Source organism: Sinohyriopsis cumingii, unplaced genomic scaffold (assembly GCF_028554795.1).
Source record: "Sinohyriopsis cumingii isolate HCF-2022 unplaced genomic scaffold, ASM2855479v2 utg002914l, whole genome shotgun sequence".
Classification (NCBI taxonomy): domain Eukaryota; kingdom Metazoa; phylum Mollusca; class Bivalvia; order Unionida; family Unionidae; genus Sinohyriopsis; species Sinohyriopsis cumingii.
The window spans coordinates 24,610-43,414 of NW_028316335.1; the positions used below are offsets into that span (position 1 = coordinate 24,610).

An 18,805-nucleotide genomic window follows, 5' to 3' on the forward strand; every position below is an offset into this window, starting at 1 on the left:
CAAATTGTATGACCTCTATTCATATACACCACAATTATTTTACAGGCTCATCTAAAGTTTAATTTTCGAGAACCAGCCTCCGTTTCCTTCCGGAGCAGGATATCAAGTTTGGAAACATGTAATCACTGGAAATGTGTAAATTTGCCTTTTAAGAGCACATAGTGTACGGATTAACGAAAAATTGAAACAAAATAAATTCCATTTTTAATATGGCAATGTCATGTCAGAGGTCAAAACTTTTCGGCACTTTTGGGTGGGATCGCAGGGGTGGTTCAGTATGTATTTTTCACAGGGAGCGCAAAGAAGACCGCAAGCTGACTGTGGGATTTAGCAGCTAGTGAGGGCCAGGGAGACAAACACTCATTTTTGTCTGGGGGTGGGGAAGGGTGATGCCGGCGGTGGGGTGGGAAACACGGGGAGGCTTGTCCACCTGATCACTGTCGAACGTTCCAATGCTATATCATTACATGCCACATTGTTTTTCTTTTGCTTGTATCATGTCCTTGACAAATTGTTTTCTGTACCTTTAAATTCTCTACAATAATTGATACAGTGCCAAAGAAAAGAACTTAATATTTTACATGCATGTATCAACTTCTATATAGGATCTCAACAAAATACATGGCTTAAGGGTGAAAGTAATGTTACCTTGACCTTTTGTTATATTTCACTTTAGCTGCATGTACATTTGACATTTTATTATTGCTAGAACGGTGTAGAAGGTCCAAATTCGCACCAAAAAAGCCGTCATTGAAGCGTGAAAAGTAAATTACATTGACCCACATTTTATATATGAAATCAGATACATATTTACTGAATGTGCCTTTTATTTATATTTTTGTGCCTGAAGATAAATGATAATTTGATGTTATGAATTTAAAATTAAAAACAAAAAACAAAAACCAAATAAAAGTGATTAGCAGAGCGTGGTTTCGATCCACGGAGCTCTGGGTTATGGGCCCAGCACGCTTCCACTGCGCCACTCTGCTGTTAGTTGTTATTGTTGTTGTTATAGGGTTTAACGCCATTTTTCAGCACAAGATAGGCTATACATGGCGGCCAGTATTAATGGTGGAGGAAGAACCCGGGAAAACCCCGGAAAGAACCACCGACCCACGAGAAGCTACCGGCAAGCTTTCTCACATGTCCACATTGGCCGAGCCCGAGACTCGAACCCACGCAGACAGAGGTGAGATGGCAGTGATCCGTGACGGAGAGCGCTTTAGACCACTCGGCCACTCGGCTCTGCTGTTAGAAAACATTGATTTTTATAACTTTAAAAAAAAATGGAACTGATATTCACTTATCTGATGTAATACTTACCGAAGTGATGAATACAACGAATGTTCGTACATATATATCGTATATATCTTCAGGTAAATTAAAACAATTCTCCTGGCTGGGAGAAAACTCAACATTACCCACCTACCCACCCAATAAACAGAAACAAATACATGGTCGGTCCCTTAGTGAGCACGAGTAGAAGTACGAGTTTTTTCCCTTGCCTAACAATCCATTGATATGAACATGCTTGCTCACTAAGGGACCGACCATGTATTTGTTTCTGTTTATTGGGTGGGTAGGTGGGTAATGTTGAGTTTTCTCCCAGCCAGGAGAATTGTTTTAATTTACCTGAAGATATATATTTCTTCTTTGAAAGAATATCATGCACTAGGTTCTTTATGTGCACATCAGTTAGAGCTAGGATGGTTCGACGGTTAGAATTTTTTTCTGTCTGAAAAAGACATATATTGAATCGTGAATATCAGACAAAAGTTGTGTGTGGTTTAGGCCAGGTAGCTATAGATCACTCCCTACATAAATAGTGTACTCATCAAAATACACCGGACGAGGTGGCCGAGTGGTTAAGGCGATGGACTGCTAATCCATTGGGGTCTCCCCGCGTGGGTTCGAATCCCATCTTCGTCGATATACATTTTATCTGATGTGTAGAACTTTTAGTTATGACTACAAACCGTATTCATCAATATTGTAATGTGATATCGTCACGTCAGAAAGAAAACACGCCTAATGATGTCTCCATGATTTTTTTTGGTGGTTTGTGTCTTGAATGGACTGACGTTTTGTGCATGTTTGTGACAGGTTTGTGTATTGACCTGTTCCGGCTGCATATTTATAATCGAGTTGTACTTTTTGTGCGTGTGGAACATTTTATCTCCCACAGGAGAAAAAAAAAACAACAACATTTCTTGGCATTGAAATAAAGTCCCAGTAGTGCTAACATGCATGCGGGAAGTGTAGCCAAATATCAATGCCGCGAATCGGCCGATTAGCAGAAACATTTAAGGTTGCGAGCAAGGCAAAAGGGATCAAGCTAAGGTTTGGGAGGGTAAGGGGTGAGGTGTTTCCAAAATTCCAAAACGGCACCAAAGCACACGCGTATGTGTCTGTTTACTAGAAGTGTGTGTAATACCCATTAAAACGATGGTCAAATTTTAAGTAACAGGAGACTGTACGTTTGTATACTCGGATAGTCTTGGACAACAATCTAAAATTGCGGTTAATGTTATGAAGATCAAATAAACTGATGTTATCAGAAGTGTAGAAGAAATGACGGGGAAAATGTTCGTTTATGTAGCTGTCCTTTCACCTGTTCATACTTTAAGTACCTGTGTACCAAACTGATTAAAATCAGATCTCCGCTGTTACCAAATGAAGATCTGACAGCGATCGCTTAGAAGGCATATTCTGGTACCTATGCTATTACCATAATTGCTAATTTTATCAACCAGTCAGATGAGGTCTAATATCTTTGCGTTTTGAGAAAGAGCACCGTGGGTGAAAAGCATGAATGTGTATCGAACGATTTGATTCACTTTCAGATTTTTTGAAAGTTGTATTTCCATTGGCTAATTTAATGGTCACCTGAATGTCATTCTTCAGTGGTCATCGTCAGATCTTCACGTAGGACAGCGGAGATCTGATTTTATCAGATTGGTGTCTATGTTGACCGGGGTATATATATTCCTCTTCATATTCTTTCTAATTTCTACTTATTTCTTCTTCTAAAAGGTACACAGGTACATCAAGTATGAACATGTGAACGTAATACCTTCCAGATGTATAGCGCACAAGCAATGGACTCTCTCCAGTTCACTTATATTCTGAGGGCTAGGGTTAAATTAAGTTTCACAATAATACAACGTTCATGGAATCGCAGTAGTTTCATGTAAAATATAATCTGTGAGCCGACTAATTCCATACCTGTGTACTCCAATATTAATAAAACCAATAACGTACTTGCAAGTTTATCTTTAACCTCTTTAAGTTTTGTATATAATCTGCTATACTTAGACACGTTAACACCAAAATGTCTACATAACTGCTGTTTCTGGAGCACTCTCAAAATCCAAGAACCATTTTCACTTGTTTCGTTTGTAGTCAGACGACTTTTCGGTGAACACAACGATCTTAGGTTTCTAGAAGTTATATCCAAATGCCGACTTTATGGAGTGCACGTTGCACATAAAACAGTATCTGATCCACTAATACCGTGTGTAACAATTGTGGAGACCAATACGAGTTATAGCACTACCTTGGTAGGTGGTTACAATAGCTGCAATTGATCGGCATAAGAAACACATACATATCGATGATATTGCTATTCGAGAGCTTCATAATTACTGTTTGATAGCAATATTTACGATCATTGGAGATCAAGAGAGAATGGTACTATGCGAACTATGGAAGTGCAGGATGGACTATATCTTAAATTCCTCCAAATTGCAAAATATTTTGTTATGCATGTACATCATTATGAGATCGATCCTAAAATAACTACATGCAACGAAGAAATTAGGCACTTACTTAAATTAGATAATGTTTGTAATGATGAATAGGTATGTAGAGTGAAATCTATTATTATTGAGGGAAAGAGTAAAATATTTTAGTGAACAACTCACTTAGTGGATAATGCAAAATATAAAAGTAAGAATTCTCGCTCCTATACAGTACGAAGAGAAAGAAAGAAAGTTTCCAAGAATTGTATAGATGTCAAGACAAAATGATTCTATTTTCTGTAAAATTTACCGCTAAAGATTCATTTGATATCAATACATAGGAAGAACTCGAACAACAATGAAGTGACTAAGAAATAAAATTGTTTTGAGGTGTTATACCGAGATTTTAATCCAGTTTGGTGATTGAAAGTGACGCAAATAGCAAATACTTTCCAAATCCTGAAAAATATCAACAAAAGCGAAATGTTATTAATGAATCCATTGATGACTTTGGCTCACTTGTTTCAAATGAAAATCAAATATTAAAATGCATTTATAAGTTTTATTGTATTTTGTAATTATCGAACACAGTTGATGAGAGTTGTAAAGAATCAGTTTTAATCTTGGTAAATTCATCCGTACCTGCTGATGATACGTATTTGAGTATTGTCATACAAGGGTTGATAAAATACATGCAGCTATAAATATAATGTCTAAAATTAGATATTTTGGTCTGGTTAAATCGATAAAGTAGTTGTATTTTACAACGTTTTAAATTATGAATATGATAACCTGTTAGAGATTTTTTCTTCTTCAGATCGTTAACAAGGAATCAATTACGTCATGGACAGTGAGATTTGATACAATATCATTTTTTACAACACCAAGAGCGACTAAAGAAGCTGGAAATATTGGCGACCTATGAGACTATTTAATGTAGATGATACTATTTTGACGAGGGTTATGGCTCATGGTTTGAAATGGGTATTACCCAAAATTATGCCTCTAATTCAGACATGCTCTATAATTTGAAGGGATATTGCTGATACAGCATTCACTGTAGGAGATGTCATTGCTATGACCTAGAGGGACAACATCGAGGGATATACCTTAAAAATTGATAAAAGCAACGTTTTTGACAGAGTCAAAAGTTTGTCTCATTCACATAAATTTTGGATTTGGTCAAATTTTTATTCAGCCGATATTAAAGACAGTGTTAAATGCAGTGTGCATCTAACACCATTCTTTCCGATTAAAACTTCTCTCTGATAAGGCTGTTCTCTATCGGTAATGCTATATATAATACCAGTTGAACGTTAAGGGTGATACTAGAGTGGCAAATGTATTTTTTCTAGTGAGTAAATGTTTCCAAAACAAAATACCCTACTCCAAAAGGAAACAGCGGCTGGTTTACGGACAATCAAGCTACTTAAAAGCGAGTAAAACATTTGTGCTATACATGAACAGAAGTCATACAATTTAGTATCACCTCTGTGTAATAAGTTTTAATTTTAGACAAAGTGTTATTCTAACTGAGCTCCAGTACTAGTTCCCAAAATTAAGATAACGTGATCACAATGTTGAAATTGGAGCTGTCTGCAGAATTCAACAGAGACTGCCTGATGAATTAAATAAAAGTTCCGTTTGTTTTCTTTATTCCCTTTTGAACCAGATCCTTTACAATATAAACCAAGTACAATAAATGATTGATTAATAGATTCTTTCTTTGCTAATGTCATGGTTGTACCATCGGCATGTTGAAAGACTTTACTTGTACTGCTAGACAATAGAAATAGAGCAACATTGACATAATAATTTATAATTATAGCGAGCCCTAAATGTTCCGCTTCAAATAAATATAGTATAGTTAGTATAGGGCAACTTTGGAGGACTGAATGTTTAATTGAAAAGGCTTTCATTAAATGCATTTAACACTGTTTCTAATTTCAATATAAAATATTTGTATCCATTAACTAAAACTGTCACCAAACCCGAATTGTCGTAAAAGAGATACCAGTATGAATGGTTGACTCTGTGAAAAGCTTTTTCTTGATCAGTTTCATCACCTCTTTCTTCACCATCTGCACCCTGTATTACTTCATCAACCTCGTGTTCATCATCTTCTACAACTTGAATCCCCAATCTATCTTACTTTGTGGCAACGTCAGCAATTCGGTAATTAATTTCTTCAATTTAATCATTTAGCATGTAACATCTTTAGGCAGTTGTATTTCTTAAGTCATATTTCCCACATGAACACAAATAAAGAAAATTTCCACAATTGTCAGAGCTTGGCCTTTTGTACTTCCTAGGAACATGACGCTGTTTCCAACACTTGTGGCACACGAAATCTGTGCAATCTGTCATCATGCGACCCGGGTCAAGACAAAAAGAGCGCACCTTTACTTGATTATCATGCAATAACTTAACGAACTAATGGTCACTTACAGTTTGATGCTTCCGACTGTAGGGCTAAGATTTTATCTCTTTTGGAAAACTGTATTTTACATAATATTACAAATCTATGTTCTTAACCTAAGTAATAGAAAAGATGTAAAACCAGCAAGTATTGTAAAATGTAACAAATAATTTCTCTAGAATACGAAATAAAACATGAAATAACAAATAATAAATATTTAAAAAATAACAAACAATCAAAATTAAATATCCAAAACAAAAATGCGTCACGTCTGTCACACGATTTCTAGGGTAGTATCTATCCTGAATGGGAGATAGGAATTCCACTCCGTATTCTCTTATCTTGATACCTATCTCTTCGTCGGAAACGTGTGCAGGTAGGCGACGTATTTATACAATAATAGTGTCAGAATATGAGGAAGTACAGTCATAGTTATCACTGCCAATTCCACTTTAGATTATACTCTTTATTTGGCAACGTAACCTCATACAAATTTGAAACTTTCGGCACAACTACATAGAAAGACATTTTGTTTTTTCGTTGACTGATTGGATCGTGAAAGTTGTTATGTCCTAAGCATAGGTAGGGCGTATTTCTAAAGCTAGTCACATGATCACATCTATTCATTCCGCGCTGACGTAGATTTCTTGTGACCAGAGATTCATACTCCAAAACTCTCTTCAGTCAGTTTGTCTTTCGATGTCAATGCGTCTCACAAATAACTGAATGTCCAATTTGCCGTAATTATAGACAGGGTAGCTTGAATCGAACAACACATTGCAGATAGCTCTCGATCGGATTATGCAAAGTCACATATTGTTTCATTGAGAAAGACACATTTCCTTGTTTAAAATAATCCGATATCGAGTAGTAGAAAATAATTGATACATCTTATTTATGACAATGATATATGGGCGTGTTTGGGATTTAAGGCAGTCATAAAGTCTAGTACACCCCGGTAAAACATTTTATGGAAACAACAACACTAACCTCTTAGCTGCATTAGTTGACTACCTAATCAATTGTTTATAATGAACGTTCTAGTTCCATTAGTTGCCTCCCTTGGTTCGACAAAAGAAAAACGATTGACCCCCTCCTGCAACAATTGAATAAATGGCGAATCCGAAAGGAGGATTGCGTTTTACTAAGGAGCATATATCAGATGGGACTTTCACAACCAAATGTGCCATTCTTCTTAATTTATTATTATTATTATTATTATTATTATTATTATTATTATTAGTATTATTATTCTTATACCCTTGATAACTGTTTATCTACTGTTCTAAATATGAAGTTGAAAGGGACTTATTTTTCATGTCCTTAAATAAGCAGCACTTAAATGTCCTCCATATGTTTCACAGACAAATGTTTTTGTGCATGGGAACACATTAGATATAATGTCAACATGAATATCGATGTTTCTGGCTGTATTTGAACAACCTCTCATTTTAAATTCTGATAATTCATGTGGTTGGAAAATATTCATGTTCACATAACTTATAAAGGCAGGAATTGTTTGTGTTTAGGACGTTGTTTGTGAATCAAATCCTGAGATCAAAGCGAAAAATACAGAAAACTTACAATTGTATAATAGAAAGTATACCTTTAGAATGACACAAAAGAATCAAACCCCACCGTGACCAATTGAAGAAATACTATGTATCCCAAAATTGATAGCAAATTGTATGACCTCTATTCATATACACCACAATTATTTTACAGGCTCATCTAAAGTTTAATTTTCGAGAACCAGCCTCCGTTTCCTTCCGGAGCAGGATATCAAGTTTGGAAACATGTAATCACTGGAAATGTGTAAATTTGCCTTTTAAGAGCACATAGTGTACGGATTAACGAAAAATTGAAACAAAATAAATTCCATTTTTAATATGGCAATGTCATGTCAGAGGTCAAAACTTTTCGGCACTTTTGGGTGGGATCGCAGGGGTGGTTCAGTATGTATTTTTCACAGGGAGCGCAAAGAAGACCGCAAGCTGACTGTGGGATTTAGCAGCTAGTGAGGGCCAGGGAGACAAACACTCATTTTTGTCTGGGGGTGGGGAAGGGTGATGCCGGCGGTGGGGTGGGAAACACGGGGAGGCTTGTCCACCTGATCACTGTCGAACGTTCCAATGCTATATCATTACATGCCACATTGTTTTTCTTTTGCTTGTATCATGTCCTTGACAAATTGTTTTCTGTACCTTTAAATTCTCTACAATAATTGATACAGTGCCAAAGAAAAGAACTTAATATTTTACATGCATGTATCAACTTCTATATAGGATCTCAACAAAATACATGGCTTAAGGGTGAAAGTAATGTTACCTTGACCTTTTGTTATATTTCACTTTAGCTGCATGTACATTTGACATTTTATTATTGCTAGAACGGTGTAGAAGGTCCAAATTCGCACCAAAAAAGCCGTCATTGAAGCGTGAAAAATAAATTACATTGACCCACATTTTATATATGAAATCAGATACATATTTACTGAATGTGCCTTTTATTTATATTTTTGTGCCTGAAGATAAATGATAATTTGATGTTATGAATTTAAAATTAAAAACAAAAAACAAAAACCAAATAAAAGTGATTAGCAGAGCGTGGTTTCGATCCACGGACCTCTGGGTTATGGGCCCAGCACGCTTCCACTGCGCCACTCTGCTGTTAGTTGTTATTGTTGTTGTTATAGGGTTTAACGCCATTTTTCAGCACAAGATAGGCTATACATGGCGGCCAGTATTAATGGTGGAGGAAGAACCCGGGAAAACCCCGGAAAGAACCACCGACCCACGAGAAGCTACCGGCAAGCTTTCTCACATGTCCACATTGGCCGAGCCCGAGACTCGAACCCACGCAGACAGAGGTGAGATGGCAGTGATCCGTGACGGAGAGCGCTTTAGACCACTCGGCCACTCGGCTCTGCTGTTAGAAAACATTGATTTTTATAACTTTAAAAAAAATGGAACTGATATTCACTTATCTGATGTAATACTTACCGAAGTGATGAATACAACGAATGTTCGTACGAGTTTTTTCCCTTGCCTAACAATCCATTGATATGAACATGCTTGCTCACTAAGGGACCGACCATGTATTTGTTTCTGTTTATTGGGTGGGTAGGTGGGTAATGTTGAGTTTTCTCCCAGCCAGGAGAATTGTTTTAATTTACCTGAAGATATATATTTCTTCTTTGAAAGAATATCATGCACTAGGTTCTTTATGTGCACATCAGTTAGAGCTAGGATGGTTCGACGGTTAGAATTTTTTTCTGTCTGAAAAAGACATATATTGAATCGTGAATATCAGACAAAAGTTGTGTGTGGTTTAGGCCAGGTAGCTATAGATCACTCCCTACATAAATAGTGTACTCATCAAAATACACCGGACGAGGTGGCCGAGTGGTTAAGGCGATGGACTGCTAATCCATTGGGGTCTCCCCGCGTGGGTTCGAATCCCATCTTCGTCGATATACATTTTATCTGATGTGTAGAACTTTTAGTTATGACTACAAACCGTATTCATCAATATTGTAATGTGATATCGTCACGTCAGAAAGAAAACACGCCTAATGATGTCTCCATGATTTTTTTTGGTGGTTTGTGTCTTGAATGGACTGACGTTTTGTGCATGTTTGTGACAGGTTTGTGTATTGACCTGTTCCGGCTGCATATTTATAATCGAGTTGTACTTTTTGTGCGTGTGGAACATTTTATCTCCCACAGGAGAAAAAAAAAAACAACAACATTTCTTGGCATTGAAATAAAGTCCCAGTAGTGCTAACATGCATGCGGGAAGTGTAGCCAAATATCAATGCCGCGAATCGGCCGATTGGCAGAAACATTTAGGGTTGCGAGCAAGGCAAAAGGGATCAAGTTAAGGTTTGGGAGGGTAAGGGGTGAGTTGTTTCCAAAATTCCAAAACGGCACCAAAGCACACGCGTATGTGTCTGTTTACTAGAAGTGTGTGTAATACCCATTAAAACGATGGTCAAATTTTAAGTAACAGGAGACTGTACGTTTGTATACTCGGATAGTCTTGGACAACAATCTACAATTGCGGTTAATGTTAAGAAGGTCAAAGAAACTGATGTTATCAGAAGTGTAGAAGAAATGACGGGGAAAATGTTCGTTTATGTAGCTGTCCTTTCACCTGTTCATACTTTAAGTACCTGTGTACCAAACTGATTAAAATCAGATCTCCGCTGTTACCAAATGAAGATCTGACAGCGATCGCTTAGAAGGCATATTCTGGTACCTATGCTATTACCATAATTGCTAATTTTATCAACCAGTCAGATGAGGTCTAATATCTTTGCGTTTTGAGAAAGAGCACCGTGGGTGAAAAGGATGAATGTGTATCGAACGATTTGATTCACTTTCAGATTTTTTGAAAGTTGCATTTCCATTGGCTAATGTAATGGTCACCTGAATGTCATTCTTCAGTGGTCGTCGTCACATCTTCACCTAGGACAGCGGAGATCTGATTTTATCAGATTGGTGTCTATGTTGACCGGGGTATAGATATTCCTCTTCATATTCTTTCTAATTTCTACTTATTTCTTCTTCTAAAAGGTACACAGGTACATCAAGTATGAACATGTGAACGTAATACCTTCCAGATGTATAGCGCACAAGCAATGGACTCTCTCCAGTTCACTTATATTCTGAGGGCTAGGGTTAAATTAAGTTTCACAATAATACAACGTTCATGGAATCGCGGTAGTTTCATGGAAAATATAATTTGTGAGCCGACTAATTCCATACCTGTGTACTCCAATATTAATAAAACCAATAACGTACTTGCAAGTTTATCTTTAACCTCTTTAAGTTTTGCATATAATCTGCTATACTTAGACACGTTAACACCAAAATGTCTACATAACTGCTGTTTCTGGAGCACTCTCAAAATCCAAGAACCATTTTCACTTGTTTCGTTTGTAGTCAGACGACTTTTCGGTGAACACAACGATCTTAGGTTTCTAGAAGTTATATCCAAATGCCGACTTTATGGAGTGCACGTTGCATATAAAACAGTATCTGATCCACTAATACCGTGTGCAACAATTGTGGAGACCAATACGAGTTATAGCACTACCTTGGTAGGTGGTTACAATAGCTGCAATTGATCAGCATAACAAACACATACGTATCGATGATATTGCTATTCGAGAGCTTCATAATTACAGTTGATAGCAATATTTACGATCTTTGGAGATCAAGAGAGAATGGTACTATGCGAACTATGGCAGTGCAGGATGGATTATATCTTAAATTCCTCCAAATTATATATTGGTATGCAAAATATTTTGTTATGCATGTACATCATTATGAGATCGATCCTAAAATAACTACATGCAACGAAGAAATTAGGCACTTACTTAAATTAGATAATGTTTGTAATGATGAATAGGTATGTAGAGTGAAATCTATTATTATTGAGGGAAAGAGTAAAATATTTTAGTGAACAACTCACTTAGTGGATAATGCAAAATATAAAAGTAAGAATTCTCGCTCCTATACAGTACGAAGAGAAAGAAAGAAAGTTTCCAAGAATTGTATAGATGTCAAGACAAAATGATTCTATTTTCTGTAAAATTTACCGCTAAAGATTCATTTGATATCAATACATAGGAAGAACTCGAACAACAATGAAGTGACTAAGAAATAAAATTGTTTTGAGGTGTTATACCGAGATTTTAATCCAGTTTGGTGATTGAAAGTGACGCAAATAGCAAATACTTTCCAAATCCTGAAAAATATCAACAAAAGCGAAATGTTATTAATGAATCCATTGATGACTTTGGCTCACTTGTTTCAAATGAAAATCAAATATTAAAATGCATTTATAAGTTTTATTGTATTTTGTAATTATCGAACACAGTTGATGAGAGTTGTAAAGAATCAGTTTTAATCTTGGTAAATTCATCCGTACCTGCTGATGATACGTATTTGAGTATTGTCATACAAGGGTTGATAAAATACATGCAGCTATAAATATAATGTCTAAAATTAGATATTTTGGTCTGGTTAAATCGATAAAGTAGTTGTATTTTACAACGTTTTAAATTATGAATATGATAACCTGTTAGAGATTTTTTCTTCTTCAGATCGTTAACAAGGAATCAATTACGTCATGGACAGTGAGATTTGATACAATATCATTTTTTACAACACCAAGAGCGACTAAAGAAGCTGGAAATATTGGCGACCTATGAGACTATTTAATGTAGATGATACTATTTTGACGAGGGTTATGGCTCATGGTTTGAAATGGGTATTACCCAAAATTATGCCTCTAATTCAGACATGCTCTATAATTTGAAGGGATATTGCTGATACAGCATTCACTGTAGGAGATGTCATTGCTATGACCTAGAGGGACAACATCGAGGGATATACCTTAAAAATTGATAAAAGCAACGTTTTTGACAGAGTCAAAAGTTTGTCTCATTCACATAAATTTTGGATTTGGTCAAATTTTTATTCAGCCGATATTAAAGACAGTGTTAAATGCAGTGTGCATCTAACACCATTCTTTCCGATTAAAACTTCTCTCTGATAAGGCTGTTCTCTATCGGTAATGCTATATATAATACCAGTTGAACGTTAAGGGTGATACTAGAGTGGCAAATGTATTTTTTCTAGTGAGTAAATGTTTCCAAAACAAAATACCCTACTCCAAAAGGAAACAGCGGCTGGTTTACGGACAATCAAGCTACTTAAAAGCGAGTAAAACATTTGTGCTATACATGAACAGAAGTCATACAATTTAGTATCACCTCTGTGTAATAAGTTTTAATTTTAGACAAAGTGTTATTCTAACTGAGCTCCAGTACTAGTTCCCAAAATTAAGATAACGTGATCACAATGTTGAAATTGGAGCTGTCTGCAGAATTCAACAGAGACTGCCTGATGAATTAAATAAAAGTTCCGTTTGTTTTCTTTATTCCCTTTTGAACCAGATCCTTTACAATATAAACCAAGTACAATAAATGATTGATTAATAGATTCTTTCTTTGCTAATGTCATGGTTGTACCATCGGCATGTTGAAAGACTTTACTTGTACTGCTAGACAATAGAAATAGAGCAACATTGACATAATAATTTATAATTATAGCGAGCCCTAAATGTTCCGCTTCAAATAAATATAGTATAGTTAGTATAGGGCAACTTTGGAGGACTGAATGTTTAATTGAAAAGGCTTTCATTAAATGCATTTAACACTGTTTCTAATTTCAATATAAAATATTTGTATCCATTAACTAAAACTGTCACCAAACCCGAATTGTCGTAAAAGAGATACCAGTATGAATGGTTGACTCTGTGAAAAGCTTTTTCTTGATCAGTTTCATCACCTCTTTCTTCACCATCTGCACCCTGTATTACTTCATCAACCTCGTGTTCATCATCTTCTACAACTTGAATCCCCAATCTATCTTCCTTTGTGGCAACGTCAGCAATTCGGTAATTAATTTCTTCAATTTAATCATTTAGCATGTAACATCTTTAGGCAGTTGTATTTCTTAAGTCATATTTCCCACATGAACACAAATAAAGAAAATTTCCACAATTGTCAGAGCTTGGCCTTTTGTACTTCCTAGGAACATGACGCTGTTTCCAACACTTGTGGCACACGAAATCTGTGCAATCTGTCATCATGCGACCCGGGTCAAGACAAAAAGAGCGCACCTTTACTTGATTATCATGCAATAACTTAACGAACTAATGGTCACTTACAGTTTGATGCTTCCGACTGTAGGGCTAAGATTTTATCTCTTTTGGAAAACTGTATTTTACATAATATTACAAATCTATGTTCTTAACCTAAGTACTAGAAAAGATGTAAAACCAGCAAGTATTGTAAAATGTAACAAATAATTTCTCTAGAATACGAAATAAAACATGAAATAACAAATAATAAATATTTAAAAAATAACAAACAATCAAAATTAAATATCCAAAACAAAAATGCGTCACGTCTGTCACACGATTTCTAGGGTAGTATCTATCCTGAATGGGAGATAGGAATTCCACTCCGTATTCTCTTATCTTGATACCTATCTCTTCGTCGGAAACGTGTGCAGGTAGGCGACGTATTTATACAATAATAGTGTCAGAATATGAGGAAGTACAGTCATAGTTATCACTGCCAATTCCACTTTAGATTATACTCTTTATTTGGCAACGTAACCTCATACAAATTTGAAACTTTCGGCACAACTACATAGAAAGACATTTTGTTTTTTCGTTGACTGATTGGATCGTGAAAGTTGTTATGTCCTAAGCATAGGTAGGGCGTATTTCTAAAGCTAGTCACATGATCACATCTATTCATTCCGCGCTGACGTAGATTTCTTGTGACCAGAGATTCATACTCCAAAACTCTCTTCAGTCAGTTTGTCTTTCGATGTCAATGCGTCTCACAAATAACTGAATGTCCAATTTGCCGTAATTATAGACAGGGTAGCTTGAATCGAACAACACATTGCAGATAGCTCTCGATCGGATTATGCAAAGTCACATATTGTTTCATTGAGAAAGACACATTTCCTTGTTTAAAATAATCCGATATCGAGTAGTAGAAAATAATTGATACATCTTATTTATGACAATGATATATGGGCGTGTTTGGGATTTAAGGCAGTCATAAAGTCTAGTACACCCCGGTAAAACATTTTATGGAAACAACAACACTAACCTCTTAGCTGCATTAGTTGACTACCTAATCAATTGTTTATAATGAACGTTCTAGTTCCATTAGTTGCCTCCCTTGGTTCGACAAAAGAAAAACGATTGACCCCCTCCTGCAACAATTGAATAAATGGCGAATCCGAAAGGAGGATTGCGTTTTACTAAGGAGCATATATCAGATGGGACTTTCACAACCAAATGTGCCATTCTTCTTAATTTATTATTATTATTATTATTATTATTATTATTATTATTATTAGTATTATTATTCTTATACCCTTGATAACTGTTTATCTACTGTTCTAAATATGAAGTTGAAAGGGACTTATTTTTCATGTCCTTAAATAAGCAGCACTTAAATGTCCTCCATATGTTTCACAGACAAATGTTTTTGTGCATGGGAACACATTAGATATAATGTCAACATGAATATCGATGTTTCTGGCTGTATTTGAACAACCTCTCATTTTAAATTCTGATAATTCATGTGGTTGGAAAATATTCATGTTCACATAACTTATAAAGGCAGGAATTGTTTGTGTTTAGGACGTTGTTTGTGAATCAAATCCTGAGATCAAAGCGAAAAATACAGAAAACTTACAATTGTATAATAGAAAGTATACCTTTAGAATGACACAAAAGAATCAAACCCCACCGTGACCAATTGAAGAAATACTATGTATCCCAAAATTGATAGCAAATTGTATGACCTCTATTCATATACACCACAATTATTTTACAGGCTCATCTAAAGTTTAATTTTCGAGAACCAGCCTCCGTTTCCTTCCGGAGCAGGATATCAAGTTTGGAAACATGTAATCACTGGAAATGTGTAAATTTGCCTTTTAAGAGCACATAGTGTACGGATTAACGAAAAATTGAAACAAAATAAATTCCATTTTTAATATGGCAATGTCATGTCAGAGGTCAAAACTTTTCGGCACTTTTGGGTGGGATCGCAGGGGTGGTTCAGTATGTATTTTTCACAGGGAGCGCAAAGAAGACCGCAAGCTGACTGTGGGATTTAGCAGCTAGTGAGGGCCAGGGAGACAAACACTCATTTTTGTCTGGGGGTGGGGAAGGGTGATGCCGGCGGTGGGGTGGGAAACACGGGGAGGCTTGTCCACCTGATCACTGTCGAACGTTCCAATGCTATATCATTACATGCCACATTGTTTTTCTTTTGCTTGTATCATGTCCTTGACAAATTGTTTTCTGTACCTTTAAATTCTCTACAATAATTGATACAGTGCCAAAGAAAAGAACTTAATATTTTACATGCATGTATCAACTTCTATATAGGATCTCAACAAAATACATGGCTTAAGGGTGAAAGTAATGTTACCTTGACCTTTTGTTATATTTCACTTTAGCTGCATGTACATTTGACATTTTATTATTGCTAGAACGGTGTAGAAGGTCCAAATTCGCACCAAAAAAGCCGTCATTGAAGCGTGAAAAATAAATTACATTGACCCACATTTTATATATGAAATCAGATACATATTTACTGAATGTGCCTTTTATTTATATTTTTGTGCCTGAAGATAAATGATAATTTGATGTTATGAATTTAAAATTAAAAACAAAAAACAAAAACCAAATAAAAGTGATTAGCAGAGCGTGGTTTCGATCCACGGACCTCTGGGTTATGGGCCCAGCACGCTTCCACTGCGCCACTCTGCTGTTAGTTGTTATTGTTGTTGTTATAGGGTTTAACGCCATTTTTCAGCACAAGATAGGCTATACATGGCGGCCAGTATTAATGGTGGAGGAAGAACCCGGGAAAACCCCGGAAAGAACCACCGACCCACGAGAAGCTACCGGCAAGCTTTCTCACATGTCCACATTGGCCGAGCCCGAGACTCGAACCCACGCAGACAGAGGTGAGATGGCAGTGATCCGTGACGGAGAGCGCTTTAGACCACTCGGCCACTCGGCTCTGCTGTTAGAAAACATTGATTTTTATAACTTTAAAAAAATGGAACTGATATTCACTTATCTGATGTAATACTTACCGAAGTGATGAATACAACGAATGTTCGTACGAGTTTTTTCCCTTGCCTAACAATCCATTGATATGAACATGCTTGCTCACTAAGGGACCGACCATGTATTTGTTTCTGTTTATTGGGTGGGTAGGTGGGTAATGTTGAGTTTTCTCCCAGCCAGGAGAATTGTTTTAATTTACCTGAAGATATATATTTCTTCTTTGAAAGAATATCATGCACTAGGTTCTTTATGTGCACATCAGTTAGAGCTAGGATGGTTCGACGGTTAGAATTTTTTTCTGTCTGAAAAAGACATATATTGAATCGTGAATATCAGACAAAAGTTGTGTGTGGTTTAGGCCAGGTAGCTATAGATCACTCCCTACATAAATAGTGTACTCATCAAAATACACCGGACGAGGTGGCCGAGTGGTTAAGGCGATGGACTGCTAATCCATTGGGGTCTCCCCGCGTGGGTTCGAATCCCATCTTCGTCGATATACATTTTATCTGATGTGTAGAACTTTTAGTTATGACTACAAACCGTATTCATCAATATTGTAATGTGATATCGTCACGTCAGAAAGAAAACACGCCTAATGATGTCTCCATGATTTTTTTTTGGTGGTTTGTGTCTTGAATGGACTGACGTTTTGTGCATGTTTGTGACAGGTTTGTGTATTGACCTGTTCCGGCTGCATATTTATAATCGAGTTGTACTTTTTGTGCGTGTGGAACATTTTATCTCCCACAGGAGAAAAAAAAAAACAACAACATTTCTTGGCATTGAAATAAAGTCCCAGTAGTGCTAACATGCATGCGGGAAGTGTAGCCAAATATCAATGCCGCGAATCGGCCGATTAGCAGAAACATTTAGGGTTGCGAGCAAGGCAAAAGGGATCAAGTTAAGGTTTGGGAGGGTAAGGGGTGAGTTGTTTCCAAAATTCCAAAACGGCACCAAAGCACACGCGTATGTGTCTGTTTACTAGAAGTGTGTGTAATACCCATTAAAACGATGGTCAAATTTTAAGTAACAGGAGACTGTACGTTTGTATACTCGGATAGTCTTGGACAACAATCTACAATTGCGGTTAATGTTAAGAAGGTCAAAGAAACTGATGTTATCAGAAGTGTAGAAGAAATGACGGGGAAAATGTTCGTTTATGTAGCTGTCCTTTCACCTGTTCATACTTTAAGTACCTGTGTACCAAACTGATTAAAATCAGATCTCCGCTGTTACCAAATGAAGATCTGACAGCGATCGCTTAGAAGGCATATTCTGGTACCTATGCTATTACCATAATTGCTAATTTTATCAACCAGTCAGATGAGGTCTAATATCTTTGCGTTTTGAGAAAGAGCACCGTGGGTGAAAAGGATGAATGTGTATCGAACGATTTGATTCACTTTCAGATTTTTTGAAAGTTGCATTTCCATTGGCTAATGTAATGGTCACCTGAATGTCATTCTTCAGTGGTCGTCGTCACATCTTCACGTAGGACAGCGGAGATCTGATTTTATCAGATTGGTGTCTATGTTGACCGGGGTATAGATATTCCTCTTCATATTCTTTCTAATTTCTACTTATTTCTTCTTCTAAAAGGTACACAGGTACATCAAGTATGAACATGTGAACGTAATACCTTCCAGATGTATAGCGCACAAGCAATGGACTCTCTCCAGTTCACTTATATTCTGAGGGCTAGGGTTAAATTAAGTTTCACAATAATACAACGTTCATGGAATCGCGGTAGTTTCATGGAAAATATAATTTGTGAGCCGACTAATTCCATACCTGTGTACTCCAATATTAATAAAACCAATAACGTACTTGCAAGTTTATCTTTAACCTCTTTAAGTTTTGTATATAATCTGCTATACTTAGACACGTTAACACCAAAATGTCTACATAACTGCTGTTTCTGGAGCACTCTCAAAATCCAAGAACCATTTTCACT

The 18,805-nt window shown here is 36.4% G+C and overlaps 3 non-coding genes across 3 annotated transcripts; all 3 read left to right on the forward strand.

Annotated features, from left to right (window-relative positions):
- Nucleotides 1-1,847: 1,847 nt before the first annotated feature.
- Trnas-gcu (transfer RNA serine (anticodon GCU)) lies at nucleotides 1,848-1,929 on the forward strand. The gene has a single exon. It is a non-coding gene; the product is annotated as a tRNA-Ser (tRNA).
- Nucleotides 1,930-9,549: 7,620 nt separating this feature from the next.
- Nucleotides 9,550-9,631, forward strand: Trnas-gcu (transfer RNA serine (anticodon GCU)). Its single transcript has one exon. It is a non-coding gene; the product is annotated as a tRNA-Ser (tRNA).
- A 7,631-nt stretch (nucleotides 9,632-17,262) lies between these two features.
- Nucleotides 17,263-17,344, forward strand: Trnas-gcu (transfer RNA serine (anticodon GCU)). The gene has a single exon. It is a non-coding gene; the product is annotated as a tRNA-Ser (tRNA).
- Nucleotides 17,345-18,805: the final 1,461 nt, after the last annotated feature.